Source organism: Bombus vosnesenskii, unplaced genomic scaffold (genome assembly GCF_011952255.1).
Source record: "Bombus vosnesenskii isolate JDL3184/JDL3185 unplaced genomic scaffold, Bvos_JDL3184-5_v1.1 scf7180000013263, whole genome shotgun sequence".
NCBI classification, from domain to species: domain Eukaryota; kingdom Metazoa; phylum Arthropoda; class Insecta; order Hymenoptera; family Apidae; genus Bombus; species Bombus vosnesenskii.
This window is the reverse complement of record NW_022882923.1, coordinates 825564-842076: the sequence shown is the minus strand read 5'-3', so window position 1 is coordinate 842076 and position 16513 is coordinate 825564. Positions and strand designations below refer to the sequence as shown.

At 38.9% G+C, this 16513-nt stretch overlaps 1 long non-coding RNA gene across 1 annotated transcript in view; it reads left to right on the top strand.

The window, feature by feature from the left end:
* Window positions 1–12000, top strand: part of LOC117232437 — a 151041-nt gene extending 139041 nt beyond the window's left edge. Inside the window, exons 4-5 of the long non-coding RNA XR_004493130.1 lie at window positions 8724–8774; window positions 8966–12000. This is a non-coding gene — a long non-coding RNA (uncharacterized LOC117232437). The remainder of the gene's footprint in view (window positions 1–8723; window positions 8775–8965) is intronic.
* The last annotated feature ends 4513 nt before the right edge of the window (window positions 12001–16513 follow it).

The following is a 16513-nucleotide window of genomic DNA, read 5'->3' as shown; positions in this document are numbered from 1 at the left end:
AATTGCCACGATCACGCTTCAAGCGGATGGATTAATTAAGTTCAGCGACAGCTGTAGAATGTAAAGTTATTAGTACGAACAAGTTGTCCGCTATGCGCTCCGAATTAAATGACGATTCACCGATACAATTGGTAATATCACGATCATAGCTATTCTTGACTCTGATTCACACTCCTAAATGAAAGAATCGTGAAACGGCTGGAATCCTTTCGTAAATAATTAAAGAGGTCATCTTTGTGTCGCAACCACGCTCACACTTTAAAAAGAATAAGACGAGATAGATATATTTCTTAATGTACTTTAATATGAAATAAATTAATGGAAATGGTTGAATTCGAATTTCTAATTGCTTGAATATAATAACCGAGCCTATTCAAGTTGACGTATTTAGATAATTACGAGAATACGAACATTGGAAAAACAGAATGGTTTGAGAGTTCGAAGAGTGACGATACATGTAAACTGATTTCTCTTCTTCCGTAGGAACAATTTTGTAACATTTTAATTTATAATTTTATAATATTTACGAGAGACTATTTCCTAATTACCTTTTTCTAGCTTGCGCACTTTGATAACGTCGAAAAAATCTGAAATAACACACAGATAGGAATTGCACAAACGAAGGGTCGGCGAATTTTTAGATCCTGGCAATTTTACTTTATGTAAAAAAAACGATGATAATTCGTAAGAAACATACTTCAACGGTTACTCAGCCGCGAAAATATTTTGCTGAATCTACATTTTAATTCCGATGTACGTCTTCGGTCGGCTGAGTAAACGGAGGAGAGAGAATAAACGTAGACGGGGACTTTATTCGATTTGCCTTCATATTTTTGTAAGCTGCGGCTCCGCTCCGTTTTCATCTCGCCTTTCTCGTGAATTTTATAATTAATTATCTTAATGCATTCGATTCGGCGTTCCTTCCATTTTCTCCGGCCGCCGTTCTCCGCAAATCCCGGCGAAAGATGCCGTAAAGTTTCCTCGCTTTTTTCCACCAGCGGAACGTGATTTCCGTTTCCACACTCACGTTTATCGATTATTTCCGAAGAATGCTTAACGAGAAATAGCATTATTTCTGTATTAATCTTGGATCGGCTATAAGCGAAGAAAAGTATGCACTTTTGCAATAGCGTTCCATGCGGTATACTCTGATATTCCGAAGACAAAGCCGCATTAATAATAAAAATCGACTGTATAATTTTTAGTAATTTTTAGCAATTTTACTGTACTCTTTTAAAATAAAAGTTTAACGTGGAAGGGGTTGCCACTGTTTTTAATACACTAATTATATAATATTTTTTAATTAAAATTGTGTGTAACTAAAATTAAACAGACACAAATGTTTCTGTACTGACCATCGTTAATAATAATGCGAGCGCAGTTTAGATGATGTAAATAAATATTTAAAAAGCAAATAGCTTGGTAAATGCCCACTAATATAAGTAGCACGTTATTCCTAATTTATCATCTGGTGTTCATCATCTGTTCCTCATTTATCACCAATTTCGATTCGACTGTTGGCGTCCACGCGGTGACATCCTTGCCAATAATACACCGACTAAAAATAAAACGCTTTATGATCAGTCGGCCGTTCTCAATGATTGAAGCCCATTCGATGATGACGTAACCGGGTCTGACTGTTCGCGAGCCGATCACGAACAGCATGAATCGTTGGCGCGTGCCATAATTGACACTGAGACCGTGCAAGAATATCCGATACGATCATCTGGGGTCAATTGACTGCGATGACTAATCGTGGTGTAAGTCAATGACACGAAACAACTCTACTATTCACCTACGTTTTAAACAGCTTCGTTTAACACTATACTGATTGACCTCTGATTGATCGATCTCTTCGATCGTACTTCCTGGTCTCGTGAATCTTATCTTATTTCTTGTTTATGATATCGAAAGAAATCTACAGTGACCATATTAAGGATGGAAGCAACTTTATAGAGGAAGGTGCTTGATTCATACAAAATTTGTTCAACGACGCTCAAGCCAGGAAATTGTACAGACTGCAACCATTGTTAATTCATTATTTCCTTGTCAAATTCTTCCAAATAGTTCCCACTGTTTTGTATTTAAAATAGATACAAATACAAAATTCCAACTGATCATTTATTTAACATGTTACAACAGACGCGAAATTTGATTTAATCGCGACACCTGTTGTCGTTACAAGCATGTTGTTACGTATCATATCGTAACGACTTTCTGTTTCTTTCTGTTTCGACACCCGAGCGATACACATACGCGAACTTCGAAGTGTAAAATATGTCGACTAAATCCAAACAAACTATTCTTTCTGTTAAATTACAATACACCAATCTGGAAGAATCATCACGTTCTGTAAGAGAGCAGGTGTCCTATTGCTTGCAAACAGGACTGTACGCGAAAAAGTATCGCTAACAGAAATATCTAATAATTTCTCCTAAATGAGATGCATCTGTCGCAAAGCAACGATAAAATATTGATTATGGTCTCGTTCGCAAACATGCAGACTACAAGAGAAAGGTGAAGCTGGCAGGCTAGTGGAGGGGTGGTGAATGGAGGGTGGGTGGATATGGGGTGCGGTGCCTTTGTAGGAAGTTTGAAAACTCGACGAGTGGATTAATATCGCGGAGTTCTCGTTACTCGTTGTTGATTTTGTCTGTTTCCACCCAACCACCCCAGCGAGACCCCTGAAACCCAGCCCACGGTTGCCACCCGGTTCTCTCTTGCATCCTGAACCACCCCGTCTACCCGTTTCAGGCTGCCATCCTCGCGAGGAGCTCAAATGTCTCTAATGAACCAGCTTGTGTGCTTATACCCGAGTCTCCTCCAACCGCTTTATACTGCCGTTCGTTCATAGGATGCACGGTAAGTAAATAATGCGGTGTAAATAAAAACACCGACTGAAGTTCCAGGCCACAGGCGACCGCCCTTTTGCTCCGCTCGCGCTTCGATTCCGGGCTACACCGGGATCTCCATGTGAATTTTTTTACCCCAAGCGTAAATCTCGATGGAAATTTTAGAAATATACACAATCGATAAAATGACACGTTAGAAATTCTCCTTTAAAGAGAATGGAGCATCAGGTTTTAGTTCCGTATAAGGATACGTAGGAAGTGGATAAATATTATTGTACGTAGATTGGCTAACGAACGTATTTCAATACTATAGAAAACTTTTGCTTTCGTGTTGTGTTTTAGAATTCCACTAGTATGAGAAACGGCTATGTGGTGGTTTTATATTGATACAATTTGAAACCAATTCGGAAATCTGTATAGATATTATAAGTCATTTACTGAAGACATATGTTTAGTAAAAATTTATAGTATAATTAGTGTACAAGTTGAATAGTGATCTTAGACGTCTATTAAATTTTGAAGATAGTCCTACTGAATGTTGTTGCTTGTTAGTGTAATTGGTAATTATTTAAATACTGAATTACATATAATACATATAATAATATTTATTAATAATAAAATTAATAATTATATATAATAATAATTATTTAAATACTTTTGTGGTCTCTGTGAAAGATATGTTCGTATTGAATATCTTGTAGTTTTTATAAAATTGACAAATGTTTTTGAGAGAAATATAGTAGGTATAAAATTGTCGCAAAAGTTTCTTTTGTTTTATAAGGAAATAATAAATATACATTTTTTGTTTTACATTATTTTGTTGAATTATGTATGATCCATTTCGTTCTATTGAAATACAAAACATTGGAAAACGTCTATTGGAATATAAAAACGTTTAGGGCAACTTAATGTATCTCTTGTATAAAAATGATATTCGTGTACTATCGAAGAATAAGTATACAAAAGTTGTAATATGTAATTTCAATTTATTTTTATATGAAAAACTATTTCGTTCTCCATTGTATAATATACTTAGATTAACGTAACTTATAATATAACGTACTTTGCTCAAATTAATATTTTCATTAATCTGTTTCTTTACCTTCTCTTTAATATTTACAAATTGTTCTCGGTTTGAAGTTGGCAAATCTTACGACTACGTATATTAACGTTCCATCGGAGACATCGCGTTAGCTTTTCCACATTCGACAGTTCCCGTTCCACGTTTTTGCACATCCAGCACGCTCGACGAAGTGTCTACCGACAGTATTACTATTAAAAGTTGCAGCCGACGTGAATTTTTCACAAAGGAAAAAGTATTCGGCGCCGCCGCTCGTATCTTCTATATTAAAACCTAATATGCGAGCAGGTAGACACGTAATATCTATTACAGAGTAATATCACCCTCGAAAACCTTCCGCGAGTACTTTGTCACATTTATTGTTCATATTCGAGGGGTTCCCGCTGCATTAAAGAGACTAACGCTCGCGATGGATGAAAAATCGGTAGACGACTGAACAGTTTTTCCTGGAAACACTCGTTTCTTTGATGTTACTGGAATTTTTTTAACAATCGACTGCGTAAATAGAGTAGTTTCCTTATAATCATCGTACTTTCGGTCAATAGAATTTTTTGTTTGGAATTTTTCACGGATTAATGCGTGGATTATTCGAAAATGTTAATTAGAAAGGTTTTAAAGAATAAAATTGGTATTCGATACATAGAATGGTTAAAGTATAGTAGAATTTCAATTCATTAAACTAAGATCCAATCATACTGAGTTTAGACGTCTTTAATCTAAACTTCGCCTCAATTAGGATATCAGTAGAGAAAATGGAAACAATGAAATCATATTAAAATGGAAACAACAGTTAATAATACAAGGAATATTTAGCAGCTCAATATGCGTGGTCTGATTAGTCCTCAATCAGGAATTCACTTTCCAACTTTAAGTAGACAACTCCAAGAAGCTTTATACGATTACATATGTTTTGTATTTCGTGGATACTCACAGCGAACGGGAATAAGAGTTATGAACGTCGACTGTGGAGTGAAAGAGTGTCGTAAAGCAAGAACAGGAAGTGCAGCGAGCAGAACCCCGCAGCGAGCGATAAAAATTTATATCAGGGTGTTCGCCTCGGTCGGATAGTGAATTCAAACAGGCGTGTAATTGGCAGTATCGTAAAAAAGACCGAGAAGATCGAAAGAAAAAGCGAGAGGGGGATAGTGAACGGCGAGTCGAAGAAGATGAAGAAAAATACAGGCGCAGGCCGAAGAAACGGAAAGAAAGGAAGCTCGAGGGGCCCGTCTGTCCTCATAATTTTTTATCCTAAAACCGCTCCATCGCTTCGAAGAGCAATATTGTTAATATGCAAAGGAGTTTCGGAAAAATGGGGTGGCAAGGAATAAGGAGATAACAGGGACGCCCTGCGCCCCGAAATTAACGTGCGCCTCTCTCTTCCGAAGATTATCTTGTTCCTGGAATATTACGCGCTTGCTTACGGAATATCGATATCAAAATGTCCCTTATAAATTCGCGTTAATTCTTAAGCTCAACTTTAAACGCGTGTAAATTCTTTCGGATAAATTCTATGATTTATTTAATTAGTTAAAATTATTCCCACGTAGTTCCCATAATTAGGTACGTTAGGTAAGTTTTGAAATATTCTGCACTAAATAATGATTGAAAGACAAATACATTAAAACGATATGATTAAATTAAACCGGTTAATACTTCAGGAGGCCATCGTAAAGAAAAACACCATACAGAACGCTTCATACGCCTACAAAACAAAATAATAGTATAATTGTTCAAAATTTGAGGCAACGCAAACGCTTTTCTTATTCAAATGTAATTAATTACAAAATATAATCGAAGATTGTCTGTTCAACTAATGATCTAGAATAAAAAAAAAGGGGAGAGAAAAATGCTGCCAATCGAATCTTGTGACGACGACGCAGAGAACGAATCTTATCCTAAGCTAGTTTAATCAGTGACAGATGAAACAACGTTCTCGCAACGGAGGCCATGAAATAGTAGTTGAACGAATTGTTTTGATAAGTCGCAGAGACAATACGTCGTTAAGGTGGCGAGGATTTCTCCTTGAAGGAGGAGAAAGTAGACGTAGTCTGGTGGATGGAGAAAGATGACTGACACCCTCGAAAAGGGGGTGGCACGAGGAAGGTGACGGCGGGGCAAGGCGAGGAGGACTCTCCAAGTTTAGATTAAACTCACCGCGGATAAATATTCGTAATGGAGCGCCAGGGTGCTATAAATTAGCATGCTGCCCCCTGTTGTCCTTTCTCGATTCGACAATCTGTACACCGGGGCCCGTTACCTCCAACCATAAACTTCGACTTTTCCGCGAGTGCTCGCGCGCTCGTGCAACGTTGTCTGTCGATAATAAAAGAACTTTCGTCGAACTTTGTCCTCCGCGTAAAACTTCACATCGAAATGATAACAGCTATTTGGTAAAGTATTTTTATGAGAACAAAACAAGAATGACAGTGTTTCATTTTTTTTTCTCCTTAGTAACTTTACGTTTTATACATTATCGCTTGGTTGCGTGCTGTTTTCCGTTATCCAAATATGTTAATCCAAATAAAAGAGAATTAAAAGAGAGACGAATTCGACCAGGTAAGATCACGAAGTTTAAAAGTGTACAGTGTTCGTCAAAATAAGAAAAAGTCTTGATTATCCTGCACGCTAGAGGCATAGGTATAACATTACGAATTTAGTTGTCTATTTAAGAAGCAATAGAATAAGAGAATAAGCTTATATCAAGCTTAAAAAGTATTTCATACCTCTGTTTCAAAAAAGGATATACTTATTCTGCATATTTGTTACAGTAAAGATTCTAGGAATTTAATAACGTAAATATAGTAAACGCTCATCGCTTGAAGTTCATATTGCTACTAACTTTTTAAATATTTATTTCCACAAATTTTTCCATGACAACTATCGCCTATATTTCGGATATTGATTAATATACTACAGAATAGCGCAATATGACAATTTTATATTTGTAAATACTGCTAGAAATATTTAGCACATATTTAATCATGGCAAGATAATAGAAGTTCAGGTCTCGGAACGTGCGTCATAGATCGTGTAGAAGACGCTTTCGGTTGCGAAGGGATGGAAGAGGGGGTAAACCGCTATTAATCCACAGCAAAATTGAGTATTATTAGGGGATACATCCAGGATTTGCGGTGGGCCGGGTTAAAATCTCTTTCCGCCGTATCTCAGGAATATCTGGTAATCGTTACTTTACGTGCTGGCGAGAAAACTCTTTCGCCCTCCGCGTACCTCTCTATCTATAAGATTAGACCAGACGCGGATTTACTTTGTTTTATTGGCTGACCCATCCCTACGATCTGCCTTGAAAGGGACTTAATTGGTGTTGCGGGATCACTTTGATACCGCAACGTTTCCAGACGCGGCTACCCGTCGAATTCCTGCTTCAGATTTCCAATCTGGGACGACTGTTGTCTGACCATGCGTGTATACGCAGCTAAGGGTAATATCTACCCTTAATTGGCATGCTTGCGATTTTTGCTGCCCGTGATTCTCGTGGAATCGATTTTCCCGAATATTCCAACGTATTCTTCTCTTGCTGTATAATTTACGCTATACTTGTAATTGGGTTTTCTCTAAACGAGAATTTCTTTCTTTTAATCCTAAATCTCTTTCTTTTATCCTAAGTCTACAAAAATTTAATCGTAAGTATACAAAAATTGTTCGTACCTATGCCTACTTTTCATTACTGTTCTGGACTCTCGAAAAATCCGAGAAAATTCGGAAAAATATATTGTAGTTTTAACCGTATTGTACATTAATTAATAGATTTTGAGGTAAAAATAAAAATACACTAGTGAAGTTCAGGATGTAAAAGACTCGGGTTGTCCACTAAAATAAAACACAAGTGTAATAGAATCTGAAGAATTTTGTGGTGAATCGCAGGAATAGGGTTGATCACGATATATTTTAAAACCATATCAGCCGAAATATTTGGCAAACGGGATACAGACGAATGGGAAACATCAAGTTCAATGAAAAGCGCAGCAGGATCGGATGGAAAGCAGCCACAAAGATATTTTGAATCCCAACGGTGTCTCTTTCGATCTCAATACATCTTGGCGTGTCTGCAGCGTAATAAAGAGAGAGAAAAAAGGTTCCTCGATGCTCACAGGGCTGCTTTCTGGATTGAAGTGGATTAATTGGTTGAACACTCACGGGGGTTGGAGCGAGACCACCCCCTCACCCCCATTCAATTACTTGTGATCTTTGCCGCCAACCCTTCGGTACTCCGAGACCTCCGGATATATCTCGCCGCTGTGAAAATTGGTCCCCCTGCCTCTGCCACCCTTTGCGCCAAGGGAAACTGCGCTATCGCAGGTATCCCTTCGAATAAGAAAACCTCACTGGGGAATCTTTCGACGCATTCTCCACGTGACTGCCATATCGATTGCACGCTCCAATATCAAGATTCCCGGCAGAATCTTTGAATGAAAACTTTCCTACGGCCTGAGATACGATCTCGTTGCAATCCTCATGGAATATGTATGGAATTTACGGTAATATACGCTTCGGTGTTGCTGGAATTATCCTGCAAACTAGTTATATGATTCGAATTTTTGTTTTTCTTTTAGTACGAGGTCAACGATGATTGAAAACGATAAAATATTTGTATCTTTCTGCTTATTCTTAAGAACTATTAACTGGATTGTTAGGTTTAAGTGAACTTTTCTTCTTCCATCCATTTATTACCGCGATAAGGTGCGGCATTAAAAACAGTAATAGTTATAGCTGTATGTTGCTCGTTATATCATGAAACCGAAATTAAACATCAGCGTATGTGTTTGTTTCAGAATATCGATGACAGAAAATCTTCATTCATCGGTCCTCGTCCACTGAACCAGGTAAGCACTGTATAATTTATTCATGTCATATTCTATTGACCGTAAGCATGAAAAAGTCCTATAGTCGATTGAAAATCTCTACCTTTCTCGCTTAATAGATGCAACTTTTGAACGTAGAATTAATTGAAAGCGATATCATCATACATAATATTTATTTGGATACCAATCTCCTATTCACTCTTACATTTCAGATGAATCGAACCTACGTTACAACTTATTAAGTCGATATTCCACGAAAACGACACTTTTGAAAATTTCCTTACCTCGTTGCCAAATCTTCAAATTCCCCCAAACGAATTAGGTGTATGTTTTTTAATCAACGCTCCTAAGCACGCGTGCTTCATCGTGACAATCGTAGCGAGGATAGGACAGGATAGCACAGCGACAATTAACCACGTTCGTCCAGTAGCTGGTGTATATACATATATATCGGGTTTCGTGATATTTCTTAATTAAATATAGCCTCAAGTTAAAAATGAAATTAAATAGAAGCCAGTATTTTTCGCCGCCGCCTACCGGCGCCGCGTCCACCGCATGGCCAACCCTTTCAACCAGTTTCTCGGTCGTCGACAATGGCGAGAGTAAGGTTGCACGGCCGTCGTACGCCCATTTCGACTCTCTCTGCAACCCCTTCTCGCTTTCCACGGGCCACCCACCATACATATTTCACGTCGAAATAATTAAACGCCGCTGGACCGCGAGTCGACTCGCCTCGGCTCGACTTCGAAGCCTGGCCTCGCTGATTATTAATTAGATCGTGCGTGCCTTACCGAGGCAAGCCTCTCGATTTCCCGATAAGCTGCTGACCATCGGTGTGGGCTCCTAGCCATGAAAACTCCCGCGGTAAAACGAGTATTAATGGAAACTGATAGACCCAACCGATTATCTTTGCGTGCAAAGAGACGTTCTAGTTATATGCGTGTTGGATTATCTTTGTTTGAATTTCATTTTACCCTCCTTATACGGAACGGTGGTGTTTTTAAATGATTTAAAATAATGTAAAATGATTTTAATATTAAAAATGCTGCATAGGGAATATTTGAATCGCATCGGTTTGTCTTAAGATCAACGTTGATTTACTATTTTTGCTATTGAAACAGAAACATCTATTTTCTTTATTACACAGTGTGTGTTCTTTTTCTGTTAAATCCTTTGCAATTTATAGATACTTGAATCAGGTAGATCATTTGTAACACTCTGGGAGTCTTCTCTTAAAACAAAAATTACTTTGAAACTTTCGACAAGATATAAGTGACATAATGACAATTATAGGAAAAAAATATAGAAATAGAATTTTTAAAATACTTAAGCATTGAAAATTAGAGCTACATACAAATAAGTAATTTATGTCATACCGATTAATATAAGAAGGTTTCCCTAAAGATTCTTAGGACTCTTAAAATTATCTTAACAATGTTAAAACATTTGTTCATCGTCTTAATGATCTACTGTTCAATTTGTCGAGAAGTTTGACGTTCGCGTGGCGCTAATTCTTGGAGATACTGTCATCTCAAAGGCGATTATCAATTGCCTTGTCAATTACACCCCGTCCAAGAATGACGTGCACATGTTACTGAACCCTCCTGTAACTAGACCCCTGCTCTTCCTCTGTGTTGCTGCGACCGAATCTCGAGGCTCTGGCATGATCGCAACGAGTTATTTAATTACCACGATCTATCACCGGCTGTCAGCTTCCAGTCTATAATGCATGATCGATCGAGCCTCGACTTTCCTACGGCAACCCTTTGCGTCCACACCTCCGGTCCCGCGTGTGTTACGCGTGTTCATCTAACCGAAACGCCAAGAAAATCTCTTCTGTTCCATCAGATTTTCTGTCGTTGATACCTTTATACCTTTGTTTGAGAAAGCAGCTACGAAGTATTTTCTTTTCTTTTTCATATCTCATAGTAATTGTTATATTACAAATATTTCTTACGTAATATAATATATTGAGAGCATTCATTATTTTACTTCTTTTCCTGAAGAATTCCTCACTTTTTCTATATCTATAGTATAATCGCATAAAGTATTTAATGTTACGTTTAATATTAATGAGGTTCGAATTGACAACTTTGTATCTTTCGTTGTTCATCGAATACTATCGACCTTATTACGCCATTTTGGTGATTGTCGCTCTTCCTATTTTATGAAACTTAGTATATACAACGTACAATCTGACGATCTTATTAAACGAATCCTATGATATCTTCAGTTTATTAAAAATTGATCAATCAAACGTACCATCAAATCTCTAAAACTCTTTCACACGGTCGAGAGGATTTCGATGTTCGGAAAATGCAAAGCAATCGTGGCATTCAAAGTGCAAAGCATTCTGCGTTCGACACAGATTAAATCCAACCGTATTGAAACGAAATTCCTTTGTTGCTCGTTGAACCTGGTGCAAGCGTCTTCAAAGGGGCGCACGTATTTAGACATTATAATTTTTTCACAGTGGAAGGGAATCAGGAATCGATTAAGGTATAAGTTTTATGAGAGGAAAGAGAGATCGGTTGGAAGAGTGGAACGAGCTCGCTCGGCGCTTTTCCATCGTCATTTTTATCGGCGCGGATAAGACAGCCGGGCTAATTCGCATTCCCCTTGATGTCTGCCGGAGTTAACAGTTTTAAGGGATGAAACGAGTATAGATCGAAGGCTGGAAGCATCGCGAAGGCGAAGGAAGACGATGCTTAAGAAGGGAGAAGACACGCAGGTTAGGGGCGACGACGAGAAAAGGAGACGAAGCAAGAAATTGATACAGCATACGAAAATGAATTGCCCCTTTGCCGAAGAATGTTCCACGGCAATCTGCCTTGTGCCTCGCTTTCTTATACTTTTTATGCTCATTTTCAATTTTCCCCATACTGCCGATCCACCGGGCTCTCCTATAAAACGTTGCGGTAACGTGTCACTCGCGTCTCCCACTTGCACTTTTATTCTTTCCAACGATGACAGGATGAATACAAACTGACTCATTATTTCCGCCGCCTTGTTTCACGTTGCGATCGAAAATGGATTATGTATATGATTCTAGGTATTCAATTAACGAATTCATTATTCCTGGAGGAAGATCTATCGTTTTATGGAGAGATAGCATTTTTTATTTTATTGGAAATTCCATGAAAATGTTGGTTTGTAGACTGATCAATCCAAGTAAAATTATTTACGACTGCAAATTATCGATCTACTGATTTATCATTTTTTTCATTCTTTTCTTTTCTGTCGTTAATGAAATCCACCTTTAAATACTCTTTATAGAGAAACGAGTAGATCTAATCATGCAATTTTCTTAATATTCCTGGTATAATTTAATTCACAAATCTAAAGGTACTACGTATTCCATGGAATCTAGAAATTTTGGAAAACCATCTGTAAAAAAGACACGCAAAATTTTGTACCGATTTACATTCTTACACCTTCTTTATTTAATCTACCCAATTTAATCTATCAAATGTGTAATCTATATCCGTAGAATCTTTTTCTAATTTCTATCCCTGTGTCTACCCTTTAAAATACTAACGTATATTCAAAGACGACCGCGTACATTAATCACCATGATCGACGCACATACATATATACAACGTGTAACAAGTACAATTAAAACATGACAGGCAGACAATGATAAGAATCCGAATCGAATTTAAAACGACGTCCTGGCAGGATGGCGGGGTCGAAGAAGATAAATTTCAGCCCGTGGATGCGAAATCAAGGCTCGAGTATCTAAAGTGCTTCCAAGACGAGTCGTTGCTGGTGCGAGATAGGGCCATGTTCGTTCCGTTGCTTATTTGTCGCTGGAGAAACGAAACGACTGGGGGAAATGGTGAGTCGGTTCTGGGGGTGGAGTTGAAGTTGGGGATTCTTCGATACGGTACAAATAACACTTGCAGACACCGATTCCACTTTCTCTCGTTTTCTCTCTTTCTCTGTTGCGCGTAGAAGGAGCAACTCCAGATTCTTCCATTCGCCTCGGGACTCCTCCATTCGTGGTTCGATGGCTTCGTAGATGCTATCGCTAAGAAGGAATTCGGAATCCTAAGAATACCGCGATCGCGATACTGTCTTTTACTTGCGATACTTTTCTCTTGACTACGAATAGCTTTAAATTTTAATTCAACTTGTTTCGATTAAATGAACGAAATGCTCGTTAGAAATTATAATTGCGAGTTTCATCGTATTGCATGATTTAAAAAAGAAGAAGAGACATTTGCAAATATATTGTATGAAATTATTCGTCCACTCCCCCCACAGTTAGAAGCATCGGACGAAGCAATCTCGTTCGTTCAGCACGAAGCATTTTTGGAGCGTTCTTAAAGCATTCTTAAAGCATTCTTAGAGCACTGGAATGTTTGATTTCTAAATCGAGCAATCTCCAAACGACAGGTTCCCCTTTTACACTTTCGTTTTACTTTATTGTACGTATATTTAGAGTGACAAAAAGAAAAGAGGATTTTAAACATTCACGAATATAAATACTTTTTATTATATTATTCGAAAATTGTGTATTGTTGAATAATAGAGTAGGTCACGTGTGCTATACCTGGAAGATCGACACAATAATTCAATTACTATCAAAGCGTGACGAATTGAAGCATTTCGTTAACCGTTATAATCAGCTTTAGCGAACCAGAAGAGATTAAGCGGTTGCGAAAATTTCGGTAGAGCGAGGCTGAATTATTTAGCAGCGCGGAAGAACGTATCGGTGGTAAGCAGCAAGCACTTCCTATTTCCGTTCCGTAAGCCTCCTTGCCTTTTTGTCCCGCTCGACAACAATGGACCGCCTCGATTTCCAGCGCGGAAACGCGTTTCCTACAGTTGCTTGAGCCGATTCCGCCGTCAGCAAGGAGGCAAGCGAAGAAAAAGCATCGATCTTGGGGAAAAAAGCGACGCGGGTTCCGGTACGTTCTAATTGATATTTTAATGGATTGGCCATGGATAGGGAGAGAGGAAAAAAAGAAGTCCTTGAAAATCACTTCTCTGCCCACAAACGGGAGACAAAGGAATTAATGGAAGTCGCGGAAATCCACCCTCGGCCGTTGTTCCGTTTTCACGGCTATCAATAGCACTGTCGAGAGAATTCGGGCCCGGTCAAACGCCGCCTGTTATAATTTATTCAAATTAGCACCGGGATTATTCATGAAAAAGTTACGACGGAGGTGAACTGACGTTCGCCGAGGACGTCGCCCGATAATATCGCTCTATCTTTCCCTGCGAGATTAATACGGCTTTATTAATGCATATTTGACCGAAGTGCCGGTATTGCATTTATACGAGTAAGAAGTTTGCCGGCTATGCGACGTCTAAGCTTCGTCTCTCCCTTTTCGGCTGAACCGTCAAATTTCTGCGGGTGTTTAACTTACTTATTACACGATTGAAATGTAATCTCCCAAAATTTCTATACTTCTGGTCCGTGTCTTAAATTTTTATGTAGTAACTCTCCTCCAGTTGTCCGAATAACATCGCAACATCTACATTTGTACAGTTCAAAGGATTAATAAACATATTTAGTAGGAAACATAGTTAGCGTATCGCATCGTATCTGGAAAAATGTTGAAATTTCATTTGGGATAATTTGAAATGAAATTTCTAATTACGAATGGTATAATTCGAAATTTGGAAGATCGTAAAACCTATATTTGAACAACGTTACTAATTAACTGTAAACGAGAAAGAGTGTTAATTTTGTCTTCGTAACGGTGCTAAGTGCAAAATATCTATGAAACAGTTCAATTTATAACCAAGAACTTCTCAAGATATACTTAGACTCTTTATACGGTGACTTCAAATTTACATTGAAACTGTAGATAAAAGCATAAAACATTTTCGAACAGTTGAAATCTGGGACGAAAATCTCATTTTTACATACTTCTGTATCTTACTCAACTTCACCCTTAACCAATTTCTAAGTATATTTTGAAAGGAAATATATTGCGTATTCTAATACATCACTGTATACGTATATCAGACGTTTTTATTTATCAACGAGTACCACGGCATATCCTTAGACATTTTTCAGCAACGAATAACACGACGGGAAATTTTTCTCAATAATTAATGTTACATTCGGCGCGAGCATAAAGATTCATAATAAAAGCGAAAAGGAATTACGTGTAGTAGATTTGATAATCCGATGCGCGAGTACCGTGCACGGTAGATTTTTCTACTTACCGTGGAACGATGCTCAGAATCACGTCCGTAACGAACAAACGTTTCTAGAATACCTGGTACCTACGGCGCTGGAAAAAATATGGGAAACCCCATCCTTGGAAAAGAAGTGGGGGCGGCCGTGAAGGATGGGGTGGTTACCGTGCGATACGTGGGTAAGTACGTCGATGCACGCTCGCGCGCGCACACTTTCACACGCGTACATACACATAGGGAGACGTACGTGGTCTCTTTCTGTGTGTTCGTATGCGAGCCAAGCAAGCAAGCGCAAGGGTTGAATTTTAATTATTTTCTCTTTGGTAGGTATAATATTTCAATGCTCGCCGGAGCCTGTCCGGCAAGGCTCGTCTCTCGCTGCCATCTCTGTCAAGTAATGTTATTATAATTATACGCGTGTGTGCTTGGTCGGTCATTTCTTGTGCCCGTCCATCCCCACTTCCACACGCCACCCCTTTGTCTGTCTTTCTCTTCTTTCACCTTTTCCGTCACCAGCGCCGAGCTGCCTGCCTCTTCTGTCGCCTCTCTTCTCCTTTTTACCTCGCCTTTCTCGTCCCTCTGCTCTCTGTTCGACGTTCTCTATGCCCGGGTATTGTGCAATTAAAATGTCGTAATTGTCCTTTGGAATTTATCTTGAAATTCGTCGCTCGCCAGCCTTTCATCTCCCCCGTACTCGCTGTTTCGCGATACTCGTTTGGATAGAGATATCGAACCGTCGAATCGTCGATATGAAACGTTACAGGCGTTTAAAGCGATAACGCAATATTACACCTCTTATCTGCTCGATATACGATAAAATTCCTTCCTACGTATCTCCATCGAATAAAATTTATTCCTTTCCTGAAACTATTCCTTTCCGTTACCTTCTTCACAAACTTTACAAGAATAAAGTTGTATTCATTCGAAAGTATCCAGTATGAATTTTGCTAACACTTGTATATTTAAAAACAATAGTACATATTTATCGTCAAAGAGAATAGGTAATAGCGGGGATCGAAGAAGCTTCTTGGTTGAAACGGATGTTCGTTGTATCCGCATTCTTGGACGGCAGCAGGTCCACCAGCGGAGGCAGCCTCGGTCGATACTTACCCCGCGACGAAAGGCCGCCGAGGAGATAAAACCGGATGGTGTGTATGTATGCGATCACCTGAATTTCAGAATTGCAAATTCTTTAATTCACGGGGACGCAATGGCGGCGACGGCAGCCGCCGCGGTTTGCGACAGTGGTGCCCGCCAGCAAAATACCTTCGCCTGACCTATACAAACATCGCGGGAGACGAGGGATGTGTATTCAAAAATTTACATAGGTACATTTTGATTAAAGTGTCCTAGAAAGCAAATCTAATACAGCAGCCGGCCCGTACCTACATGCCGTACCCCCTCGTCCTTCTCTCTTTCCCTTTTTACTCCCGTTTCCCTCTTCCCCGTGTTCTTCTCTTTCGCGCCGTCTCTTCTCTCACGCCCCTTCTATCTATAGAGGGAAAGAGCGGAGCGCGCGGAATTGCGGAGAGGATTATTACGTATCCTTCGGAAACTTTCCGCTGGACGGAGAATTGGATCCGGACGAAGTATGAAAGGACTGA